This window comes from Cetorhinus maximus, chromosome 23, assembly GCF_964194155.1.
Source record: "Cetorhinus maximus chromosome 23, sCetMax3.hap1.1, whole genome shotgun sequence".
NCBI lineage: Eukaryota > Metazoa > Chordata > Chondrichthyes > Lamniformes > Cetorhinidae > Cetorhinus > Cetorhinus maximus.
In genome coordinates, this window is record NC_135901.1 from 56,746,454 (window position 1) to 56,756,764 (window position 10,311).

Sequence of the window (10,311 nt, forward strand, 5' to 3'; positions counted from 1 at the left end):
CCCCTTTTTTTCAGCATTAATTGTCACTCAGTTCCCGGTTGTCATTGACTACTGGTGCTGAATGTCAAGATCCCGGAAAAGTTGCCGGCTCCACTATTATCCAGTGAGCTCCCAGGTAAGCAGTTTTTTTTCGAATATTCATTTCAAATATAATGAGAAAACATTTAGACCTACCATGTACCGATATCCAACACACTGGAAATTTATGAAGTTATTGGATTCAAACAAACCCATCAATTGTTCTTTCTTCCTCAGCTGCACAGTGAGTGAGACAGGGAAAAGCAGAAAAGCAGCAATATTCCGGCCCCGCACTCTCCAATCACCCGCTGCCAGCAGAAAGCGGCGACTGCAGCTTCAGTCAGCGGGTTACTGCCCATCCCTGAGACGCAAGATACCCCAACCAGGGCCAAACCTCACAACACACCGAGCACAGGCTCAGGAAAACTCAGGTAGATTATATCACGGTCACAAAACCTCGGAGCAGCATTTACAGAATACCCGAGTGAGTGAGTCACAAATAAAAGTCACACCAACTTTCTAAATCTTTTCACTGTCAAATTCCTTCATTTTATTCAAAAGCTGACTGATATGAATCTGAAAATGAGCACCATGGGATTTGAGTTACCGAGTGACTTGTTTTACAATGATTGTCCTTCAGATTTGCAATTCAATTTGTGCTGGATATTGAAGCGAATCTGTTTTCAAAATGAGGACACAAGCAGTTAAATGTTGAATCCAGAAACAGATCCAGAGGAAAATGGATCATAATGTTTGGAAGCAGTTGCAGCTGAGAAGCGGAAGCTATGAATTATGTTATTGATGATTGAGTGCAAAGCATTGGGGCCTTGGTCAATCGTCGTGTCCCAGTGGTGAAAACGATGCTTTTAAAATCCACTGGGGTTTCCCCAGGAAAGTTCCAATCTTACCGACTGTGCTTCTTATTATTGCTGATTTCAACCTGGTGTCCACAGAACACTCGGATCAATGGAAGAAAAAATATCCAAACATTATCCTGATTTTTGGACTCTAAGGGAATGAAGGGCGATCGGGATCGGGTGGGAATTTGGTGTTGAGGCTGGAGATCCGCCATGATCTTATAAAGTGACGGAGGAGGCTTGTGGGGCCTTATGACGTATTGTTGCTGCTTTGATTCTGTTCTATTTGAGTAGCAATGCTAGGAAAGGCGATGAGCAGTAATAATGAAGCTCGGTTTCAAATACCACTTCCACTGCTGCTGAAATTGTCCTTTTGGTCGAAAAAGTGGCAGCTCACAGTTAAAGCAGGTGTGTGCGGTGTTTCACTTTAACAGAAATACTGAGAGACATCAAAATATAAATGGCTGTGGAGAAAAGGCGGGGTTGTTGAATTAGCTGTGAAACTTGTGCAGGACAGATATTCGCCTCCAGCTCTTTCTGCCCATCCAGGTCAATTAGCTGCTTGATGCAAACACAGTCAGATGGTGTGAACGTAAAACAGAACGTGATCGGTTTACAGATAGCAGCGGACAGAGACACCAGGATCTTCCTGATTCGCCCGAGTACTGATTACAGGAATGTGCACAGTGCCGATTATCCACAATCTCACTTCCCTTCCAGTCTTGTCTACGTTGTTCAGCTTTGAAAATGCTCATATTTTCACATTGGATTTCAATGTGAAGAAAGCAGAGCTGTGAAAAGCTTATATAGTTCAGCAGATGTACTGCAAGAAGTTACATAACAGGCAGACGATAACAATGCTCTTTGGACGCGGTGAGCTCCAGTGAAGGATTGACACCATTCATGTGTCGCTCAATTAGTCTTGTGACAAATCTCGTGCTGGAAATGACAATAAATCTCGCTGAATTTGCTCTGTGCTTTGATTTCAAACAAGCCGAATACAAGGTAAGAAAGTACATCTCGCTCGAGTGGGTTATAAAATGGAAGAATGACTCGTGCTGTTGGGAAACATAAAATTATAGAAAGTTGCAGCACAGAAAGAGGCCGTTCGGCCTGGCGTGCAGCTGTCAATGTGCAGTAATGATTGGTTGATCCATGAGGAGTGATATTTATGTCAGTGCAAACAGTAGGCAGCAAAATTTGACCTTTTCCCACACATATTTTTTCTGGCGCCACCAGCTCTGTGGTCAGTGCTTTGCACCCAGCCCTTCTCTTGTCCTCTTTTCATTCCCTCACTCCGCTTCTGTCTTTGTTCTCGACTTGTCCAAATATGACATTTCCAACTCTGCGGCGAACGTTCAACTATCACCCCACTGGTTCTGGTGGAGCTGTTAAATTTTTTCAATCCATAAGTAATTAATACTCATTTTAACAAGATAACAAATTTACATTCCCTGATCGGGAATCGAACCCGGGCTGCTACTGAGAAAGTGCTGAATCCTGACCACTAGACCATCAGGGAAGCTGTCATCTCAATTTCCGTGCTCCTCTCCCCCACTCTAACCTGTATCTCTCTGAACTTGCTGCACTCCGTTCTCTCAGGTCCAACCCTGACATTGTCATCAAACCCGCTGACAATGGTAGTGCTGTTGTTGTCTGGCGCACTGATCTCTACATCACAGAGGCTGAGCGTCAACTCGCAGACACTTCCTCCTACCTGCCCCTGGACCATGACCCCACCACAGAACATCAAGCCATTGTTTCCAGGACTGTTACTGACCTCATCTCCTCTAGAGATCTTCCTTCCACAGCTTCCAATTTCATAGTCTCCCAGCCTCGGATGGCCCGCTTCTACCTCCTACCCAAAATCAACAAACAGAACTGTCCCGGCAGACCGATCGTGTCAGCCTGTTCCTGCCCCACGGAACTCATTTCTTGCTATCTTGACTCCCTTCTCTCTCCCCTTGTCCAGTCCCTTCCCACCTACATCCGTGATTTCTCTGACACACCGACATCTTATCAACAATTTACAGTTCCCTGGCCCCAACTGCCTCTTCTTCACCATGGACGTCCAATCCCTCTACACCTCCATCCCCCACCGGGATGGTCTGAGGGCCCTTAGCTTCTTCCTCGAACAGAGGCCAGAAAAATGCCCATCCACCACTACTCCCCTCCGTCTGGCTGAACTTGTTCTCTCACTGAACAATTTCTCCTTAAACTCCTCTCACTTCCTCCAAATAAAAGGTGTGGCTATGGGTACCCGCATGGGCCCCAGTTATGCCTGTCTCTTTATGGGGTATGTGGAACATTCCCTGTTCCAGTCCTATTCCGGCCCCCTCCCACAACTCTTTCTCCGGTACATCGATGATCACTTCGGTGCTGCTTCACGCTCTCGTCGGGACCTGGAAAAATTTATTAATTTTGCTTCCAATTTCCACCCCTCCATAATTTTCACATGGTTCATTGCTGACAATGCCCTTCCCTTCCTTGACCTGCCTGTCTCAATTTCTGGTGATAGACTGTCCACCAATATTCATTACAAGCCTACCGAATCCCACGGCTACCTTGACTACAACTCCTCACACCCTGCTTCGTGTAAGGACTCCATCCCATTCTCTCAGTTCCTTCTCCTCCGTCGCATCTGTTCTGATGATGCCAATTTCAAAAACAGTTCCTCTGACATGTCTTCCTTCTTCCTTAATCGAGGTTTTCCACCCACAGTGGTTGACAGGGCCCTCAACCGTGTCCAGCCCATCTCCCGCGCATCTGCCCCCACACCTTCCTCTCCCTCCCAGAACCATGATAGGGTCCGCCTTGTCCTCACTTATCACCTCACCAGCCTCTGCATTCAAAGGATCATCCTCCGCCATTTCCACCAACTCCAGAATGATGCCACCACCAAACACATCTTCCCTTCACCCCTACCCCCGGCAGCATTCCGCAGGTATCGTTCCCTCCGGGACACCTTGGTCCTCTCCTCCATCACCCCCTACACCTCAAACCCTCCCACGGCACCTTCCCATGCAACCGCAGAAGGAGCAACACCTGCCGCTTTACTTCCCTCCTCCTCACCGTCCAAGGATCCAAATACTCCTTTCAAGTGAAGTAGCATTTCACTTGCACTTCCCTCAATTTAGTCTACTGCATTCGTTGCTCCCAATGCAGTTTCCTCTACATTGGAGAGACCAAACGCAGACTGGGTGACCACTTTGGGGAACACCTTCGGTCTGTCTGCAAGCATGATCCAGGCCTCCCTATCGCTTGCCATTTCAACACACCACCCTGCCCTCATGTCCGCATGTCCGTCTTTGGCCTGCTGCAATGTTCCAATGAAGCTCAACGCAAACTGAAGGAACAGCACCTCATCTTCCTATTAGGCACTTTACAGCCTTCCAGACTGAATATTGAGTTCAACAAATTTTGATCATGAACTCTCTCCTCTATCCCCACCCCCTTTCCGATCCCCCTTTTTTACCAACAATTTATGTATTTTTTTCTTTTCCCACCTATTTCCATTATTTTTAAATGAATTTCCATCCATTGTTTTATCTCTACCTTTTAGCCTATTTCGATCCCTTCCCCCCACCCCACCCCCATTAGGGCTACCTGTACCTTGCTCGTCCTGATTTCTACCCTTAATGTCACCTATTAGCACATTTCTTAGCTAATATCACCACCGTCAACATCTCTTTGTCCTTTTGTCTATGACATCTTTTGGCAATCTCCACCTATCACTGGCCCTCTAGCCAGCTCTACCTGTCTCCCCCCAACCCCCCCACCCCCCCCGCCCCCCACCCACCCCCCACACCCCCCACACCCCGCCCCCCACCCACTCCCTCCCCCGCCATAAAACAGCTTATATGTCAGCTCTCTTCTTTTTTTCCTTAGTTCTGTTGAAGAGTCATACGGACTCGAAACGTTAACTGTATTCCTTTCCGCAGATGCTGTCAGACCTGCTGAGTTTTTCCAGATATTCTTTTTTCTGTTTTTGTTAGGGAAGCTGTCAAGTTGCTTTCAGTTTGGTTTATCGACGTTGCTTTTATCCATTTTTCCATTTTAGATGGAACCAATTCTTCAGTCAATGACGACAACGGTTTCTGTGAGCTGGAACAAGAAATTGACAGTGAGATGAAATAGCCCCACAAGCTGCTCAATTTCCTAAACCCATCACTGCGGCTCCTGTGAAACTGACAAGGGAACACACGGCAGACATTCATCACTGAAAGTAACTGAGACACATCAAATTCTAAACTCTTTCATGTCTCATCTCTTTCTGCTTCTGTCCCTGCCTCGCCTCCAGCTCCTTCTACCTGTCCAGCTCCCAGGTTAATTAGCTGCTTGATGCAGGTACAGTAAGTTCATGACATGGAAAGCAGGGACTGGGAATGTGGGACCCACGGATTTTAGAAATAGTGAGTTTGCAGGTGACATGGAAAAGATAAACTAGAATCTCATCTTCCTGATTCTCCCAGATACGGATTACAGGAATGTGCACAGTGCCGATTATCCACAGTCGCAGACTCCTCCCAGTCTTGTGCACGTTGTTAAGCTTTGAACCCACTCGCAAGAGTGGATTATAAAATGGCAGAATCAGTGTGAAAGAAGTAACCGTGATGTTAGGAAATATCAAATTGTAGAAAGTTATGGTAAAGAAAGAGGCAATTCGGCCCTGTGTGCTGCTTTCAAAGAACTTTAAAGAAGGGTCATACGGAAATACATTAACTCTGTTTCTCTTTCCAGACATGCTGAATTTTTCCAGCATTTTCTTTTTTTATTTAAATCCACTGTATTTTGTTTTTATCTCTGGATTTCTAGACCATGACAATGCCACTACGCCACTTCCTGAATGCCAACAAATTAATAAGAAAATACGGATGTGTTTGGATAGGTTTTTTCCTATTTAAATGATAAATCCTCAGGCGGCAGGATTCGAACTCATGTGTTCATTTTTAACAACAAATGTAAATGATTGAACATTCACTCACACTTAAATGAGCAAGTTTGGATAATGTTTTTGCCCGGCTTCAAACCGCTGCTCTGCCACATGTGAAATGACCGTGACCCCCCACTGCCCTGCACAAACCCTGCGCTGTAAAGATCCCAATGGAGCTGTCTGGAATGTTAAACGGTGACGTCATGCAGCAGCACTTTGGGTCTTTGTTTTGAAGAAATGGAATTCGGCTGTTCTCATTAGGAATGCTGGAGACAGACTGATCAACAATGTCATCATCAAATGGCACAGCTCAGTCAGAGGCCCTAAGATGGAAGCAAAATAATGTAGATACTGGAAATCTGAAATAAAAACAGAAAGTGCTGGGAAAAATTCATCAGGTCTGGCAACATTTGTGGAGAGAGAAGCTGAGTTAACGTTCTGAGTCCGTATGTCTCTTCTTCAGATTCAGGCCGACTCGAAGCATTAACTCTGCTTCTCTCTCCACAGGTGTTGTCAGACCTGTTGAGTTTTTCCAGCATTTCCTGTTTTTACTACAACGTGAAGCCCTTCACCCCATCGTATCTGTGCCAGCTATTTTTAAAGAGCTAACCAATTCGTCTCAAATTCCTTCTCTCTTTCCTTAAACCTTAGTTTTCCCCCTTTCAATCATTGTCCATTTCTCGCTTGAAGAAGGAGTTTCTGCAGAATCCATGCACAGTTTGCCTTAGTTAACAAAGTTTCCCTGACCCAATGACATGAAGAGTTGGACTAGGATTCCTCAGACAGTTTTTGATACAATCATTATTTATTTATGCAATTGATTTCATATCGAATTGCAAAAGAACTTTACCCTGATCAAGCAGGTCATTATTATTTCTGAGCAGATGTCTACAATCTAATTCCATTTGCTCTACAAACGGGAGAGCCGGATTCAGGTTCCAGTCTCTGGAGGAGTGGGTCCGAATCCCACCGCTCCCAAATTTTCAGTTGCTTCCCACTTTCGGGCAGGTTAGGAATTCCATTTGTGTGAGCAAAAGACAAGTCCCGTTTAATACGGGGGGTGGGGGTTGGGGCGGGTTGTGGTCCTTTATTTTGACAGGGTGAACGAGGAGAGACAATGTCAATAGAAATTGCTGTGGGAGAAAGGCGTGTGAGTGGAATTGGTTTAGTTGCTCTTCCTGAGAGCCAGCACAGACACGACGGGCCGTACGACTTACTTCATAGTCATCTCTGATTTGATATGAACATGTTTTCCCTCAGGAAATGCTGTTAGTCGCGGACGAATGCTGAGGGCAATGGTACTGACATCCATCGGGGTTTCCCCAATGTTGGTTTGCTGACTGCGGTTCTCGTTATTCCCGATTTTAACCAGGTGCCAACAGGATTAGTTATCGGATAAATGGAATCAAACAACAACTCCCGCGCTTTCTTCTGCAATGATTTGCAAAATCTGCATATGGAAATGGAACAAAACTGAGCCGGTTTGGTGACATGCTTTCTTTCTGGCTGTTTGTCTCTCCTTAGCCCTCTGTCACTCTCCGTGTATTTGTCTGTGAGTGTCCCGCTGTGTGTGTCAAAGTGCTTCAGTTCCTCATTTTTACCAATCCCCACTTTATTCACCTTAGTTGCGTGGCTTCATATTAAAATCGTAGAGAGAAAAGAAAAACAGGTTTAAAAGGTTCAGGAGGAATTTTCTTTCTCTATTTCTGAGTGGAGACTGTTCAGTTATTAAGAGTCCGTATGTTACATTAGCGGAGGATAATTGAAATTTTCACTGAGCAACATTTAAACAGACAGACACCGAGCCCATATGGTCGAGTGGTTAAGGCAATTAACACATCAAGAGAATGATTTGTAAATACAAATACTCCAAACTGATACCCCTCGGACATGAGGAACTGTATTTCTTCTCGAAGCTGTTCCACGTGTGATATTTGCAGCTCTGGTGTGAAACTTCAACTCTCGCTCCACAGATTCGGGCGGAACTATTGCGCGTTTCGGATATCAATCAATAAGTAAATGAGGCCTGTTTTAACAGTTTGTGCCAGATCAATAAACCTTCATTGCCTGGCCGGGAATCGAGTCCAGGCCACGGCAATGAAAGGGCCGAATCCTCACCTCGAAATCACAAGGAAAGCTGTCTATAACTCTTGCAACGTGCTTTATCCCCGCCCCATTTGCCCTTTTTCGGATACTTTCACCAAAGATAAGTTTCTCCGACAGAATTTTATCATAAATGACATCTTCGGACAATGACAGGCACTGTTTTTAATGGGTGAGCTGCAGTGAAGGATTCGCACCAATAAAGTGTCGTTCAACTGGTCTGGTTCCAAACCCTGTGCTGAAATTAATGAAAAATTTTGAAATTGCTCAGTGTCTTGACTTCAAAAGCGAGAATGTAAGAAAGTACGTTCCCCCAAGCGTGCAATAAAAATGTCGGAATGACTGGGAAATGATGCTTGGAAAAAATAACATTATAGGCAGTTCCAGCAAAGAAAGAGGCCATTCGGCCTGGCGCGCTTTTTTCAAGGAGATTGATTGGTCAGGAGTGATATTTGTGTCAGTGTAAACAGGCAGCAGTAAAATCTCTCACATAACCACGGCAGACATTCATCACTGAAAGCACATCAAATTCTGCCGTTTTCATGTCGCATCTTTTAATTATCTGTTCTCCATCTCAGACATTTCCAGATCTATCATCTCTCATCGATGGAGAACGTTGTCCTGTTCCTCGTTCCACTAGGAGACTTACCGTGAATAAGCTGTGGCAAGTGGCTCCATAGCTCAGTGGTTAGCGCACTGGTCTAGTAAACTAGGGGTCGTGAGTTCAATTCTCACTGGGGCCTGCAACTAAAATGTATGAAATTTGGTAGCAAGGTAACCTTTGAGGAGAGCACTGTAACAGGATATCAGAAAGTTATGTGAGTGGGCAATGAGATGGCAGATAGGATATATTGTTGACAGGTGTGTGAATATGTTCCATTGGTCGTAAAAATTAGAACAGCAGGATGCTTTTGAAATTTGTAAGTGCTGATGTTCAAAGAGACTTGTGCAAGCAACGGAGAAAGCGAGCATGCAGGTACAGCAAGCAATTAAGAAGGCCAATGGCAAGGGGATTGTAATAAAGCAAGGATAAAGATGTCTGTTTTGGTGAGACGGCATCTAGAATCCCGCGTGCTGTTTTCATCTCCACATTTATAAAAGGATATACTGGCAGTGGAGACGGTACAGAGAAGGTTCCCTAAATTGGTCTCTGGGATGAAGTGGTTGTCCTATGATGAGAGGCTGAATAAATTGGGCTTTTATTCTCTGGAGTTTAGAAGAATGAAAGGCAACCTCATTGAAACCTACAAAATTCTGAGAGGGCTTGATAGGGTGGACACAGAGATTGTTTCCACTGGTCAGGGAGTCTAAAACACTGGGGCACGGTCTCAGGGTAAAGGGCCGATAATTTAGGGCTGAGATGAGGAGAAATTACTTCACCCAGAGGGTTGCAGATCTTTGAATTCTCTACCCAGAGGGTTGTGGATGCTCCATCATTGAATACATTTAAGACTGGGATGGACAGGTTTTTGCTCTCTCGGGGAATTAAGGGATATGGGGAACGGGCAGGATAATGGAGTTGAAGCCCAAGATCAGCCATGATTGAACTGAATGATGGAACAAGCTCGATGAGCCATGTGATCTACTCCTGCTCCTATTTCTTGTGTTCATGTGTATGATAAAGACAGTAATTCATGTTATAATAAAAACAGAAAGTGTTGGAAGTTCTCAGCAGGTCTGACAGCAAATGTGAAGGGAGAAACAGAGTGAAGGTTTCAAGTTTAATATGACTCTTTTCCAAACCATGAATTGGGTGCTGGTTACGGCATTTTGCACAACATCGAGACAGGGAATAGAACCCAGGCGGTGAAAGCACCGAATCTGACCCACTAGGGTATTTCTAGAGCATACGTTTTGAACGAAATTAGCTTCCAACTGAAGGTTTAATGGTTTAAGACAACTTAGACTCCCTCTCTTCCTGCGTCTACTTATATCACTGACATGGTTCTGCTATGTGCCCTTTGGCTACAAGGAAATCTTGCCCAAACTTTGCTATTTCTGCTGTTATTCAGTAAGTTCCCACACAATTAGATTTATGAATATTAATTTCAAATAAAGCGAGAAAGTGGAGGAAGCATGTGAAGGAAGGGCAATATATTTCCAAGTCAGGATGGTGAGTGACTTTGAGGGGAACTTCCAGGTGGTGGTGCTCCCATGTGTCTGCTGCCCTTGTCCTTCTAGATGGTAGTGGCCATGGGTTTGGAAGGTGCTGTCGAAGGAGACTTGGTGAATTCCTGCAGTGCATCTTGTAGATGGTGCACACTGCTGCTACTGTGCGTCGGTGGTGGAGGGAGTGAATGTTTGTGGATGGGGTGCCAATCAAGTGGGATGCTTTGGTGTCAATCTTCTTGAGTTTGTGTTTAGGAGCTGCACAAATCTAGGCAAGAGGAGAGTACTCCA

The 10,311-nt window shown here is 45.0% G+C and overlaps 1 non-coding gene across 1 annotated transcript; it reads left to right on the plus strand.

Annotated features, from left to right (window-relative positions):
* Positions 1-8,581: 8,581 nt before the first annotated feature.
* On the plus strand, positions 8,582-8,654 carry trnat-agu (transfer RNA threonine (anticodon AGU)). The gene has a single exon. It is a non-coding gene; the product is annotated as a tRNA-Thr (tRNA).
* Positions 8,655-10,311: the final 1,657 nt, after the last annotated feature.